The sequence below is a fragment of the Macrobrachium rosenbergii genome, chromosome 47 (genome assembly GCF_040412425.1).
Source record: "Macrobrachium rosenbergii isolate ZJJX-2024 chromosome 47, ASM4041242v1, whole genome shotgun sequence".
Classification (NCBI taxonomy): domain Eukaryota; kingdom Metazoa; phylum Arthropoda; class Malacostraca; order Decapoda; family Palaemonidae; genus Macrobrachium; species Macrobrachium rosenbergii.
Genome location: NC_089787.1, coordinates 27,385,375 through 27,400,663, shown reverse-complemented (window position 1 = coordinate 27,400,663; position 15,289 = coordinate 27,385,375). Strand labels below are relative to the sequence as shown.

General features: G+C 37.9%; 1 long non-coding RNA gene across 2 annotated transcripts; it reads left to right on the top strand.

Moving 5' to 3' along the window:
- The first annotated feature begins 6,476 nt into the window (after positions 1-6,476).
- LOC136830691 (uncharacterized) lies at positions 6,477-15,185 on the top strand. 2 transcript variants are annotated; one of them, XR_010850715.1, is made up of 5 exons: positions 6,477-6,719; positions 9,551-9,671; positions 9,930-10,149; positions 10,329-10,399; positions 14,548-15,185. It is a non-coding gene; the product is annotated as an uncharacterized lncRNA (long non-coding RNA). The 2 variants fall into 2 exon arrangements; XR_010850714.1 differs by having other exon boundaries at positions 10,329-10,403.
- The last annotated feature ends 104 nt before the right edge of the window (positions 15,186-15,289 follow it).

Below are 15,289 nucleotides of genomic sequence, written 5' to 3'. Positions count from 1 at the left end.
CATTTACATGCTTCACTCGCTCAAGAAGAATCGACCTCGTAAATATATCTATTCATTCGTTTAACTTCCCTTCCACTTCTATTTTATATCTTTATTGTGTATTTCTTTATCTTTATATACTCCTCTCCCGATTAAACCCAGTAAGGCTCATTTGGCGCCAATAACACCGATGTTCGGTGATATCCTGATCAATAAAGGTTCGAGTATCCTTTTGAGACGAGATCTGCCGGATTCCTCCTCACCTGTTGAGATGTTTCCGTGTCGCCTCTTCAGGTTAATTGCCTCCGCTCACAGACGCTCATTAACTGGGCCACTTTCTCTCGAGCTGTTTCTCTCCAAAGGAGGGACTTCTTACTTCCGTGTTTTGTATCTTTTCGCTGTTGTGTGTTTCTGAAGGTTTTGTGTTTCTGTTTTTCCTGTATGTTGACCTGAATATCTTGTTTTTCTATCTGTGTTTTATTTTATGAGATTTTGTCCTTTTTTTTTTTATCTTTTTTTATCTTTTCTGTTGCTCTTCCTGTAATATGTCTGTTAAGCATGGCCGCTTTTCGTCAAGGGTTTCCTAATAAATGCTTCAGACACACACATACACATACAAGACAGGATTAACCAAAAGGAAAATGATTTAACCTGGTAGTTTAAAAGATGTGAGGAATTCCTTAAAGGGGAGAGCCTTACCTTACAGACTTTACAGTTCGTTCGGGTTGCCCCAGGTCCCCCAGTGTGAGGCACCTCTGATGTTTACCAGAGAATTGCTAATGCATCTTCCGGTATATTTTGCATCTTCCCATCTTGGATGGTCTGGGATGCAGCTTAGATATTTGTCGAGCTTATTCTTAAACACATCTACGCTCACTCCTGATATGTTCCTCAGATGAGCTGGTAACGCATTGAATAAACGCTGCATTATCGATGCTGGTGCGTGGTGGATTAATGTCCTGTGTGCTTTCCTTAATTTTCCCGGCATAGTTTTGGGCACTATTAATCTACCTCTGCTTGCTCTTTCTGATATTTTTAGCTCCATTGGTGTTTTCGGTAATTCCTTCTATCTGTTTCCATGCCTGTATTATCATGTAGCGTTCTCTTCTCCTTTCGAGACTATATAATTTTAAGAATTGTAGTCTTTCCCAGTAGTCGAGAGAGAGAGAGAGAGAGAGAGAGAGAGAGAGAGAGAGAGAGAGAGAGAGAGAGTGCAGGAGCAAAACCTAATTCTAAAGATGAAGCTCTAAGTTTTAATTCAAACTAGCAATAAAAATGAATCAGGTTTTCAGTCATGACAAAAGCAATACCATTGCGCCCAAATACGGCAGTCCATCCGCCATTTGGCTAGTCTTTGATATTTTCCTTTCTGATATTTCTGTTCTCTTTATTGTCGTCTGTTTCACTGCTCAGTCTACCATCGAATGCAGCAGAGCCTTCTTAGAAAAAAAGAGAAGAAGAAAAAACTATTTTCATATCCTCTGAGAACGCGCGGAGCCGTCTTGAAGTCGGCGTTCATGAGAATCCTCATCGTCTCCTCTTCCGTCTTTTTGGGGGGTGGACCTGATCAAAGGAACCGAAATGATTGGCCACGAGAAACAAGTCCAAATTTGTTTGGGCCGTGAGGGACAATTATAGCCTCGGCTTTGATGGGGCCGCTTTCTTTTAAAAGTTCCGAATTGGAAGAAGCCTCGGCGTCCCTTTGGAAGCCAGGCTTCAAATGCTCCATGGCTTCTTGCTAAATAGGCTTTCGGTTTCGCGAGTTTCAAAGGAGCAGTTTCCGGAAGAAGGTTTTGGGAGGAGGAGGGGGAGGGGGAGATTTGCCGAGACGGAAATTGGAGACCGCTTTTTGGGGGGTCGCGTGACCGGAATTAAAAGACCAGGAAGGAATTTGTTTAGATTTTCTATTTATGGGTGCATTTCGCCATGACGTTTTACGCGTTAAGTAGCTGTAAGCATTAATGAATCTCGCTTTACGTTAGTAATTTCTGGTATTCACTTAGCCGCATTTGTCTAGATGAATGTAAGAAATATTTTAACTTAGAATGGTATAATGAAGAAATGTTTAATCGAACAGAAAATAATAGAGATCAGAAATCTGCAGGCATCTGCTAGCCCTGAGTAGTCAAGTTGCCACTTGTGCTTTAAAATGGTCATTCGACGAATATGCCTATTTCTACAAGATACATTTTTAAAACAATTACTTTAGGGCTTTCATTTAATGCCTGATGAGAGAGAGAGAGAGAGAGAGAGAGAGAGAGAGAGCCTTACTCCCTCATTACTGTAAGCGAGGAGACCATAACTATGCCCACTCATCCATCTGGAACTGCCTTTGACAGAAACTTCTTGACGGTTATTAAGAAACTCGACTTCATTCCTCCTCCTCCTCCTCCTCCTCCTCCTTCTCCTTCTCCTTCTCCTTCTCCTTCTCCTTCTCCTTCTCCTCCTCCTCCTCCTCCTCCTCCTCCTCCTCCTCCTCCTCTGCTTCTTCTTCCCATAAAGTTTATCCATGAGAGAAATTGACGAGCGTATTTGACTCATGCCCCTCGAGGGTTGCGTCATCTGTGTTTGTCAGCCGTTCACAGAGGGTTTTCGCGGGGGTTTTATATTGGCGAATATTTCGCGAATTACCAGAACTTGAGCTATTTGGCGAAATATGCATATAAACATTTCTTTATTTTAGATAATGTAGTAGAATAGCATCTAAATGTAAGATTAATATCTGTAGATCAGTATATTTTGTCTTTTTGTTTGGTAACATTATTCTTGATTTCTTCATATTTCTATCCTTTTACTCATTTATTTCATGTCCTCCGTTATTTCGACAAATGAAGACTATTGAACGTACATTCAGCAGCTTCTGATGCTTAAGACTGCGGACTACAGGAGCAAAGGTTTTATCACACCCTTTTTTTTGCAGAGAGAGAGAGAGAGAGAGAGAGAGAGAGAGAGAGAGAGAGAGAAAGTTAAACTTAGAGAATTAAAAAAATCTGATATGCAGTACTAATATTCTCTGAGGGAATATTACATATATATATATATATATATATATATATATATATATATATATATATATATATATATATATATATATATATATATATATGAACGTAGACTCTAAATCACCGATTTAGGGTCTGCATTTTTGTATAGTTTATGGGTCCCGCAGTTCGCTTATAATTCTATTTTCTGCTTATTATTTCTACTGTAAATTTTTTTGGTTATTCCAGTTACCCCTTTAATTAGAAAGCTTTTCATTCGTTGATGATCACTCGACAGAATAAATATAGTCAAAAGTATAGAGAAATATAAGTAAAATTAAACACGGCTAAAAGCACCCTTTGAGAAACACCACTAAATTCCCTTATGGGAACATTCTATTTAGACGACTAAGAAACATTACATCTAGGAAGTTTGTGGGATTCAGAAAGTTAAGGTAAAAAAAAAAACTCGATCTGAACTACCGACCTCCCTAAAACTGTTTTACATTTGAAGAAGAAATTCCTGTGAGTTTTTTTGGGGGGAGCGGGTGTTTATTCAGGGGGAGCGGTTCAGAGTTTTTGTAGTTTTATTTCATTTCCCTGAGACTTGAAAGGTCTGTGACCAACTTTTGACCAGAGACGTTAACTACATCACCCTCTCTCTCTCTCTCTCTCTCTCTCTCTCTCTCTCTCTCTCTCTCTCTCTCTCTCTCGGTCAGTGACTCCATAACATTACGCCCATACGTACGCATTTTATTTTGTCATTTTTCAGAACCTCTGAAAAAAAAAGTTTTTCGCATATTTTTAAGTTTATTTTTTCCATTATGTTTGTTTGTTTATCAGTCTTGTAGATGGAATGCTCGAAGGAAATATGGACAGATTGTCCTGACTTGAAAAATAGTGAAGTTTTCCTTTTGAGAATGAATAATCCATGAAATTTTGGCTAAGATAAGATTTGTGAGTGTCCTCAGACTTCCGTCCGCCTTGATGTAGGAACGTCTGAATAAACCCAGGCATAAACATGTCAGCCGATTTCCACCAAATGTCTTCCGGGTGGCTGGGGAGTCAAAGGCCTTTCCCGAAATGTGAGGTGATCGAGGTACAAAATTCGAATTCAGATCCCGTGACAGGAACTTCAACATTGCAAAATTATACGCTGTATTTGTTTGGATCAACAATTATCTATCACACGAAGCTGAGGCAAATACCTGAAATTTTTTTTTTTTTTTTTTTTTATTTCCGCTCGTTTTGCAGACGACGATGCTGATACTTCCGTTTGACCCCGTAGGGATGGATAGTGCCGTCAGTGCACCTCACGTGGTGCACTGTAGGCGTTACTTAAGGGTCTTTGCAGCGTCTCCTCTTTCATTCCTTTTACTGTACCTCCGTTCATATTCTCTTTCTTCCATCTGACTTTCCACCCTCTCTAACAAATGTTTCATAGTGCAACTGCGAGGTTTTCTTCCGGTTACACCTTTCAAACCTTCTTACTGTCAATTTCCGTTTTCAGCGATGAATGACCTCATAGGTCCCAGTGCTTGGCCTTTGGCCTAAATTCTACATTCAGTTCAGTTCAACCAAAGTTCTTTAATCGGGCATCGTTCAATCGAGTGATATTGGCAGGATAAATTGTCAACATATCGTTAATACCGCCTACTGTATTTTGCTCACGAATTTCATTTTCAAAAAATTGAAAGTTGTTTGCTTGCAATTTCTCCTTCATCTTTGACAATCCCAGATCAACAGCTACATAAAAATATATAACAAAATCTTTAAAACGTTTCTGTTATATCCCTCATTAATGATAATGAACCGGAATCTTCATGTTTGTTAACAGACCGTCACATTCCCCCGTTTTCCCAGGAAGGGAGAGCGAAAACAGTCGTTTTTGTAAACATGTTTTCATCAAACTAATAGAAGAGGGCTCGATCCGCTATTCCCTAATCCGATTTGCCTGTGATTTCTGTTCTTAATCAATACCGAATCAGAGCGCTATAGATGCTGAATAACATACCTCAAATTTTCATTTAGAAACGAATGAAGGGGAAGATAGATACATAAATAAATACGTACATAAATACATATATACATACATGCATATATGTATACATACATAAATACATACATATACATACATACTTTTAAATATATGTATACATACATATATATATTTATATATATATATATATATATATATATATATATATATATATATATATATATATATATATATATATATATAATACATATATATGTATGTGTGTTTTTTGTGTGTGGTGGGTGTATAAGCATATATCTACAAAAGGGGTGTGTGTCTGAGTGCGTAAGCGTGCGTATTTTTGCAGGTCGCCTGTCGCACCGTTTAGTTTTAAAGCTTGGATGAAGTCTTTTTAAGGTGATGCTGCTCTCTAGGAAACGTTTTTAATTGACACAAGTAAAGCAATCGGTACCTTGAGGAATGGGATAGGGATTGTGTGGGGTGTGGGAGAGGTGGGGAAGCTGGTTCTTACAGAATCCCGGGTCCAGTGTCCCTCTCAAAATTAGTATGACGTCACAACGATTCAACGTTCTCAGCAATAATTCTATAGAGGGTCATTTATAAGTTGTATTATATTTTGCTTTATGAATCTCTCTTTTTTGGTTTGAGCTAGAAACAGCTTTTTGAAGTTGCCCATCCCATCGGCCTTTGCACTGTCGGAAAACTATGATTGCAGGTAAGTATTCCTTCCTTGGTGTCTAGGAATCTCAACTGTCGATCAAGTAATGGTCAGCAGTGAGCGACTTTCCAAATGTCCTCTGTCTAATGCAACTTTTTTCTTTTGAACTAAAAGGGTCCTTCAGCGATTTTGGAAATCATCGTTTGTATTCCATTAACGTCAGTTGCATGATTCTTTTTTAGATTACATATGCGGTGCAGTTATATACATTTTGTATATAATGGATCATTACATTCAGTATCAGTGCCCAGATATTTTCAATTACATTATGGGAAACAACGGGTAACTTTCTAGTCGGCATTGAAATCTCCTGGGCACTTCCGTTTTCAATTAAGTGAATGCGTTTTGACTTACCATTCATCACTTACGTATAATTCTCTCTCTCTCTCTCTCTCTCTCTCTCTCTCTCTCTCTCTCTCTCTCTCTCTCTCTCTCTCTCTCTCTCTCTCTCTCTCTCTCTCTCTCTCTGCACCCTAGCTGCAACCAAGAGCAGTTGATCAACAAACAGGTTCCTATTCAACTGTTCATGCCAAAGAGGGCAAACTGATTTTTTAGGAATATTGCACATAGCGTCCCTGTCTTCAAGAGAGAGATAGAGAGAGAGAGAGAGAGAGAGAGAGAGAGAGAGATTAATTGGTGTTACCTCTTGGTACGGTCATTAAACTAACGTAACACCTGGAAATGTCACTACCTTTCCAGAGACCTTGTACGTCCTCTCAGCCAATCAGGACTCGTTTTCATCCCCTCTGCATGAAGGGATTTGCGCGGACTCTTGTGATTGGCTCAAGCCTTTACAAAGATTTTCAGTTACACTGTAGGACTGACTGGGTTCAGGCACGCTTGCTTGTCTCGAAACTAATTTTATTGTAAATCTAAATTATCGAAGTTACGGGCGATACGAATTTGGAACTTTATGGACGCCAAGGAATAGCTAAATTATCCAAATGAGTGTTGGCCTTGAAAAACATTTACTAAGAGTAATAGTTGGTGCTTTTCTGTGGTCTGTGAATTGAACTTCGTGCGTAGAAGGGACAGGAAGGAGGTTCGTACTATAATCAGTATTGTATTTCCAATGAGTGACCGGGTATATTTAACTGATGCTGCTAAACATTTGCTTAGTCATATGCATTTCTTCACTGTGGATTGGTCACAGTCCTGAAATCCACACTAGGCCGGGTTGCAAATTCCTGAGATGTATGCTAGTATTACACCAGCCCCGGTTTTTTTGCCTTGCCTTTAGGTTAGGTTAGGTTAGGTTGGGTTATTTTAGGTTAGATTAGTATCTCAAGAGTAATCTGGGTGTGGGAAACATGGGAGTATTTTCAATAAAATTCTATGGTTAGTTTTTAAGATATTGCGTTCCGCTTTTTTTTAAGGAAAGGTCCCGGTACGCGGTTTTTTTTTCGGAAAATGCGGCCGGGTTGATCTACTGTATTCCAGTTTACCATCCACTCTCATTTGCGATGGAGTAGGCAATTTGTGAATGTAGTCAAATAACTAGTTGGTCTTTTATATATATAGGAGTTTGGGGAATTTTGCAAGCCCAAGACTTATTCTCATCATGCAGATGGTCACGAAGGATTATCACAATTATTTGAGTAGCAGAGGGTTTTGGAAGGTTGTTTTAATACTTCTGGATACTTCCAAAATATGTCATGTTTTGCTTCTACTTCTGTCTACCACGTAAGAATTTTGCCTTAGTCTTAAGGCTATTGATACCTGTGCATGGTCTGGGATAGGTAAGATTCAGACTCCTTTGAAACCTCAAGGAGCCCTTCAATTAGGTAGCACTGAAAGTGTGCGCTTCAAAAGCAACTTATTCCTTCCAAGGCGCCATACAGAACCACATATTCGCTGAACATTCAAAGAATTGTGTATTTCTTCCTAGGTGACTTCTGGCCACGAGAGGTTTTCCCCAGAGGTCAAGGTAAAAACTTTATAGCCCAAGTCTTGCTGTGCTTCTATATTTGAAGTTACATGAACATTTTTATTTTCCATTTCATTGCTTTGAGAGGACAACTTCAAAACAGGTGGTGACTGAATTTTGGGGTCAGAGTGACCTTTGTGGTAGATCTACCGACTGACCTCTGACAGCTGGCCAGTGTGAATCATTCAGCTTGTTCTGTACGTTTTTCTTTGTTTGAAGAGTGACATTAGTATCGTTTATGATGACGTGGTTACTTTCAGTATTCAGCAGCAGTAATGAAGTATAGTGTCTGGTTACAAAAGTTAATGTTTTTCAAGGTAATGTTGCCCTTTCTTGAACACAATTAGCAGGTGATTGATCTGCCGGGTCGTGAGGGATTTATTGGCCTACTGTCATGGGTGATTTCAGAGTATAAAGTATATATCTTTAAAATAGGCAGTAGATAAAATCCAGAATGCAATTTTTGCTGCTTGGACTGGCTGGCACAAGTGCTATATACCCTACTGTAATTTATGACCTTCGGGCAACCGTGCAAGGACATTTGGTAATCAGTGATTTGCTTTGTTTCGTCTGAGTGGTCCAAAATTTTTCTTTGGTGCTATAGCCTGTATTATCAAATAAGGGGCCCAGAGAGGTTATAAACTCGGCCACCAATTAAAACACTCAAGTCTTCCCAGGTCCTGATTAAAGGGTTGTGTCTTGGGTTAACAAGGGTCCACCTAAATACACGAGGTTGATGGCACTGATATCCATGAAAAAAAAATGAATCCTACAACAAATCCCAGGAGTTTGGTTCAAGGGGCAATGGGTCACAAAGGTCTCTATAATCATTGCATCCCCGTAGCTGCCTGTTGCAAGCATCAGTGATCCTAGCAAGGTACGAATGCTAAAACTGGTGGTGTAGATCACTGTCAAGAAACAAAGGTGTACGTTTTCAGCTTACGACTAGGTAGTGTCAGTCAGTTCTGTCAGTCAGTTCTGTCAGTATTCATTGTAGACTGTACGAAGATAATCTGCATTTTAGTTTAATAACGACCCTGGAAGTCATACTTCCCACTTAAGATTATTGATTGCTCTGTCAGTGGTGAAAGAGCTTCAAGACCTTTAGAGTCCGTGGATGCAGCTTACAATTTTGTTGAATAATTTGCTCAAATGCCATCACTGCTTTATATTGTTTTAAGTAAGTCTTGCTATTGTCGTAGGTTGACGCATTTACTTAATGTCTGGGTGGAATTAATAGTCGGGGTAACAGGTATAACATAAGTACTCATAAAATCTTTCGATAGACAAGCTAGGCCTTGGTCCTTTCAAATTTTGAGTCCAGCTCTTAAAGTTGTTGGATCTTTTGTGAAGGTTAAATCTGTTGTCCTTCCTCATGGAGCACCTGGTCTCATGTTCTGGTATTCAGGGGTGACAAAACACTTGCGGTGGTAGTTGAGTGCACTTACACCTTTTTCTGGATATTGTGGACAGGTTTACTTGTAACATCCCGTTTTAATCACCTGCACCATTTCTCTCTGCCTTATTTTGCCTCTTCCTTTGCTGCTTTCCAACTTTTTAACCCTTAAGATTTACAAGACACTCATTCTTGTTCATTTTACATTGAAGACTAATTACATACGAGGAGCCTTTAAAATAATTTCGTCGAGAGGACCCACAAAATGGCTTGAAGTATGGTTGAATTTTAGCCAAAATTTGTTCCAAGTGTCAAAGATTATTTCAGTCTCGGCATTACTTGAAGCAGCCAGTGAGGAGACATACACGAAAATTTTTCTCACCTGCCTGTCCTTTGCAACTAATTAAATCCTTTACATACCAGAGGGTCTGTGTTTCTTAGTTATATTTTTACTTTCTCAGGTCTTGAAGTTTCAAATTTAGGCTGAGAACTTAAATATAATGTAAAAGCAGTATTGGTAAAATGTGTAACCAAAGGTTTTTCCTTTCAGGCTGGTAAAGAGGCTGCCCACCTTTGCATTCCTTGGATTATGACAAGTTGCTGCAGGATATGAAACTGTAAGTTTGGAATCGTCAGAGCCTAGGAGTTGAATGTTCCTTGTCTCGCTCATGGTGAGTGAAATAAAATTGACTCCAATAGCGTGGAAAAACCAGAGGAAAAGCTTTCAAAGAAAATGGAAAGAAAGTAATGTCAGTAATTAATTGAGAATGTAGTTTAATATAGTTTTTGTACAGTACTAAGGATAAAACTCTAGAGCTTAGTTCTTGTGACTTGAATCTAAATGTTCTCAACGTAGTTTGTATTGTTAAAAAACGTACGGTTCTGACGGTATTAGTAGATGAAACTCATGACGTTCTTATTATTTTCAGGGCTACGGTATTTGAAAACTAAATGAATTATTTCCTGCTTGTCATCAGCGACCTGCTTGATTTGGGAGGCGAGTCAAGATCAACGTTGTGGACAGCAGTACTGGTACTGGAACAAGTGAAACTCAAGTTACGAAAGTCTTTCCGAAGTGCCATTTTGCTAGTGTACAGCATTTCATTGTGTAGAGGGGTCGCTACAACTTACGTCAGCGTTTCTAGGAAGGTAACTATTTCTCCTTTGCATTTATGCATTAAAAGCTCTTTAGCTGGTTTATCAAGAAAAGATACTGAACTCTTAATGCGGTTCTCTTTCGGTCTTGCCAGATTGAAGTTTTTATATGTTGAAGGAGTAAATTGAATGTAGCCATGATTACAGGAATTAAGATGTTTTTTTACTTCCAGGAAAACCATCCCAACTCAACACCTTCCCTTTAGTTCCGTCCTTCGACAACTGACGAGGAAGACACGCGAAGGCAAGTAAGGGGGACAAAGATTATTACTGTAGACACTAATGTTGGGAGGTATAAATAGTTAATAGTTTAACCTCTTAACCCTTGATATCTTTGTGTAAACTTCAGTTACGGTGTCTGGGTTGACTGAAAGAGTTAGATATGGCATTTTTATGGGTTAATACAACAGTTTTACTTAATTCTTTGGCTGTAGTTTTCAGATTTGGCAGAAAGAAAGGTTGATGGTAATCCTCAAGGCCAAAATTCCAAAAATCTCTGAAAATAGTTACTGGTCTGATGTAAAATTTGCATTAGTTGAAGAAATAGAAAATATTTTTTTTTTGTTCATCTCGCATTTTACCAAAATAGTTAACAAGAATAGACAGATATATTAGACAGGTTTTGGAACAAAAAACAAGCTTGAAATCTATTATTTAGTAACCAGTCTGAAGAGTGATAAGGAATGCATTAATAACAGAACGGCCTATGGCAGTGTGACTGATTTCTGTTGGGACAATATGATAAATCTGACTGAAAGTTGTATTCTAAAGCAGTGCTTCTTGAACTAAATCAGTGTCTTTCACCATTGTCTTTTTAGCCTAAAATATGTCACGTGTAACTAAATTTATTTTATTTCTCTGACTAACTTCTCAAACCTGAGGTTACATTTCTGTCCCAAGAACTAGGATTACAGAATCGATATTCAGAAGTTGTATGAATTGTCAGTGCTGACGAAGTCGATAATCCTTATTCATCTAGGTAGGTTGTCGTCATTATTAGTTGAAGGGATTTTGTCGTCATCATCATCATCATCATCCTCATTATTAATTGGGGTTTTTACATTGGTTTTCCCCTTGAAGGGATTGGACAAAAAATTAGTTCGCTCGCGCCACTCCTTTCTGTTTAGTGAAGTCTCCCACTGAATTCATAACTGGTCTTTGCCCATTTTCTACGATTTCCTGGGTCCCTCAACCGGTCGTCCCCTGCTATTTCCTCACCTGCTGCTTTTCTGACTAGCTGTTCCTCAAGCCGTCGTCCCATCAAATGACCTAAATCAACTGTCTTATTTTACAGTCGTTGGATACCACTTGCATTATTATTACCTCTTCCCACGAAACTTTGTTTATAAATTTTGCATTGTATTGTGACGTTTTCATAATCTCCATTATATTTTGTTAGGCTCAGTGTTCTTACAGCACTGAGTAGTACAGAACTTTTGCGTGTAGCATAATTTTGCCTTGGCTAATAATACGGTACTTTTAACCAAATCAGTACTTTAGCCATCTTTTTTCACTTCATCCAGGCTGCTGCCATTTTTTCCATATTGCCCTTTCAACACTGCTTCGCAGTTCTGTGTCCCCTAGATAACAGATAGGTTTTACCCCTGCCAAGACCTGTACTTGTTACATCACAAGCCTCTTACTCCCCGTATATTTTGGAATCCCGAGGATCCCATATGAGACTAATCAGGTGTCGCATCCAAACGCCACTTTTATTATACTTTCTCTTTTGCTTCCTTTTCAATCTCCATAAGGTTTGTTATACTTCTGCTGATTTTCAGTTCTCTTAACCTAATTTTTAAATGTTTTGATAAGCTCAATCTCTTATCCAGCTGCTTGCATGCTCATATTCTTTTGGCATCTTTTTCTAAATTTGCTGTCTCTGTCTGTCTCGCGAATCTGCTAATAGCACTCTCCTCTCATCTACACACTAGGTCTAGTTGCTGAAGGTATAATATTTGAACCATGTCATATTGCATATCTTCATTTACATCCCACTTGTTCGTCTGGTTTAGTTAATAACATCAAAGTTTATTGGTAAATTATAATTGTGTTTCTATCATTTTTCACTCGCCCTTAGGTGAATCATTCAAATAAAGTTTAAGAAGCACTGTTCTGAAGGAATGGTTGATTTGTATTACTTGTGAGGTCGAAAGGTGGACAAGAATGTGAAATAATTGAAGGTGCAGCAACCTAAAGATGACTTTTATCGATGCCTTACAGTAAAACGAAGCTGAATATGTCTGCCAAGTTCCATGAAAATTTTATTGGGAGTCCTGTAGACAGCATTGTAGTCAGTGTCAGGAAGAAAGCTCGGAAATCACCGAGAAATGTACAAAAAAAAAAAAAAAAATGAAAATTCAGGTTTAGGAATGTAGGGAAGACAGGCGAGGCCATTTTCCAGTTCATGGGAGCCCTCTTTGGGAGAAGGCGAAGATTTATCTTCTTAAAATATAGGTGGAGAATGAAAAAGGAAACACTTAACAACTTATTGATTTGTTATGCCATCTCGACAGGTAAAGGAATAACATTTTGTTGTGAAGAATGAGGCAGTACGATAGTGCTAACCTAATGGAGGATAGTTATAGATCTCTCTCTCTCTCTCTCTCTCTGTAGTGTTAACCTAATAGAGAATAGTTTATAGACCTTCCTTTCTCTTTCTCAGCCTAATAGAGGATAGTTAAAAGACCTCTCTCTCTCTCTCTCTCTCTCTCTCTCTCTCTCTCTCTCTCTCTCTCTCTCTCTCTCTCTCTCTCCCTCCTCTCTCTCTCTCTCTCCTTCTCCCATAGCAAGCAGAGGTCTAGTCGTTATAGAAGCAATAGCCATAAGTAGTTTCTGTTATGTACTGGAAACTAGTAGCACTTAATATACAGCTATATTTAGTTTATTAACAGGTGACCTTTTGTAATGTGAAACAATGCAATTTGTAAACAAACATTAACGTAATTAACTCTTGAATTGTTTTGACATAATTCACAATGAAAACCTAACAAATATTTAAGATCTTTTCAATGAACATTAATCGATGGAGCCAAGGTGTAACGAAGGGTTTAGTTAATATTTATTCCTTATTTTATTTTTTATAGTGTCAGAATTTAAAGAACAGTGCCAGGGTTTTGCATTTTTGTAACTACTAAAATTGTTCTTCATATGGTGTTTGCGTGTTTAACCCTAACCAGCGAGGTTGCAATTTGATATTTTTAAGCTATGGTGTGACGATAATCAGTTGCTTTCCCCGTTAATTGAGTGTTAGTGATCTTATATAAAATATAATCGAAGTCAGTTGGTGTATGGTCATGGCAAAGTAACTTTTGAAATATGCAAGTGATACTGTAAGGTATTAAATTATTATGTATAGTTCCAATAATTTCAGTTGAAGAAATTGTATACAATTACAATAATTTCAGTTGAATAAATTATTGTATATAATTACAATAATATCAGTTGAATAAATTGTATATAATTACAATAATTTCAGTTGAATAAATTGTACATAATTACAATAATTTCAATTGAAGAAATTGTATATAATTACAATTTCAGTTGAATAAATTACTGTATATAATTACAATAATTTCAGTTAAAAAGTAGGGGAATAAATATCATCGTGACGAATTTCAGCGGCCATGAGAGAATTATGCTTTCAGTTCGTAATTTTTAGGTTTCTAAAGGAATTATTTTCTTCAGCAAATGTTCCTCTGCTATAAAAGTAAGTTTCTGGGATATAAAATGATTTTCCAGTGTCTTCGTTGCATCTTGTCTCTATCAGTCAATGTCTATGCTTCCCAAATGCACATAGTTATGCAGAAGGTACTCCATTGCTGTAGGAAGGTGGTGTCTTGAAATATTTCAGATTGCTGACGTTTTGTCGCCATGTACGACTAAACACAAACTTTGATTTAACAGCCAGTGAAGTTTATAGCCTTTATTTGCAGTTTGCTAGTTATATTTTATCAAAATTGAAACTAAGAGGGAATGACAGGTGTAACTTTCTTTTTTTGTATTGACAAGTAAGCCTAGGTTTTAATTATTTATAAAATTTACGGAAAAATACGTAATTCCGTTTTACTAAACTGTTTAGTTTAGTCTTCTCGGTTTAAAAATTATACACATTCAGGCACAAGTAGTAGTGTTCACTGTTATACGTAATCATAGAAAGTTGTCTGATCCAATGAACTAAAGTAAATTACTTAAGTGAATGAAAATGTGTATTACCCTGTATAAGTGTTGCTCTAACTAGTTACTAGTATGAAGCCTAATGATCAGCGAGTTTGTAGTTACATTCAGAGATACGTACTTATAATTAGTTAATTTTAGTTAAAAAAATCTTGTTGGTCTAATTAGGCAGGTGATTCCTAGCATTAATGAATACTAATGAGTAATTGGTTTCAGGAGTATGGAGTCGTGTGGCATGAAAGTAAGAGCAGTCTTTCCCCGATGGTTGGGAAAGTGAAAGGAGATCTACTAAGGACGCCCTTTCGGGGGAAAGTGAAAGACCTACTAAGGACACCCTTCAGAAGGAAGGTGGAAGGAGACCTACTAAGGACGCCTCTTCAGGAGGCAAGTAAAAGACCTAAAGACGCTCATTTAGGTGGAGAGTGGAGGGAGATCTAAGAACGCCCCTTCAGGAGGAGCGGTTTGTGAAAGGGGACCTACAAAAGACGACTCTTCAGGAGGAGCTGGTTGTGAAAGACCTACTGAAGACGGCCCATTTAGGATCAGTGGAGGGAGTTCAGCTAAGAACGCTCCTCGAGGAGGAGTTGGTTGGGCGCCTGCGATCAGTCGTCAAAATATCAACGGATGCTACACAATTGGCTGCGTGTAAAAGACACTAGGATGGACCTTACGTATATTTGAACCATTTCGTGAGCTGTTAGTGATATATAATAGTCAACTATTATAGAACGGTTAATTGAAAAATATCCTCGGATATTTCAGAAAAATATTTATTGATATTTAAAATGGATTAGATGTGTTACAAACTATAAAGTTTGTATGCAAGAACTACATAATAAAACTCACAACTTTGACTACTTTTTTTATTTGAATAGCTTTGAATAGTACATATATGCTAACTAATTTCAGCAACTACACAATCTGCCGGTTGAGCAAAAAAAAAAAAAAAGTGAAGCGT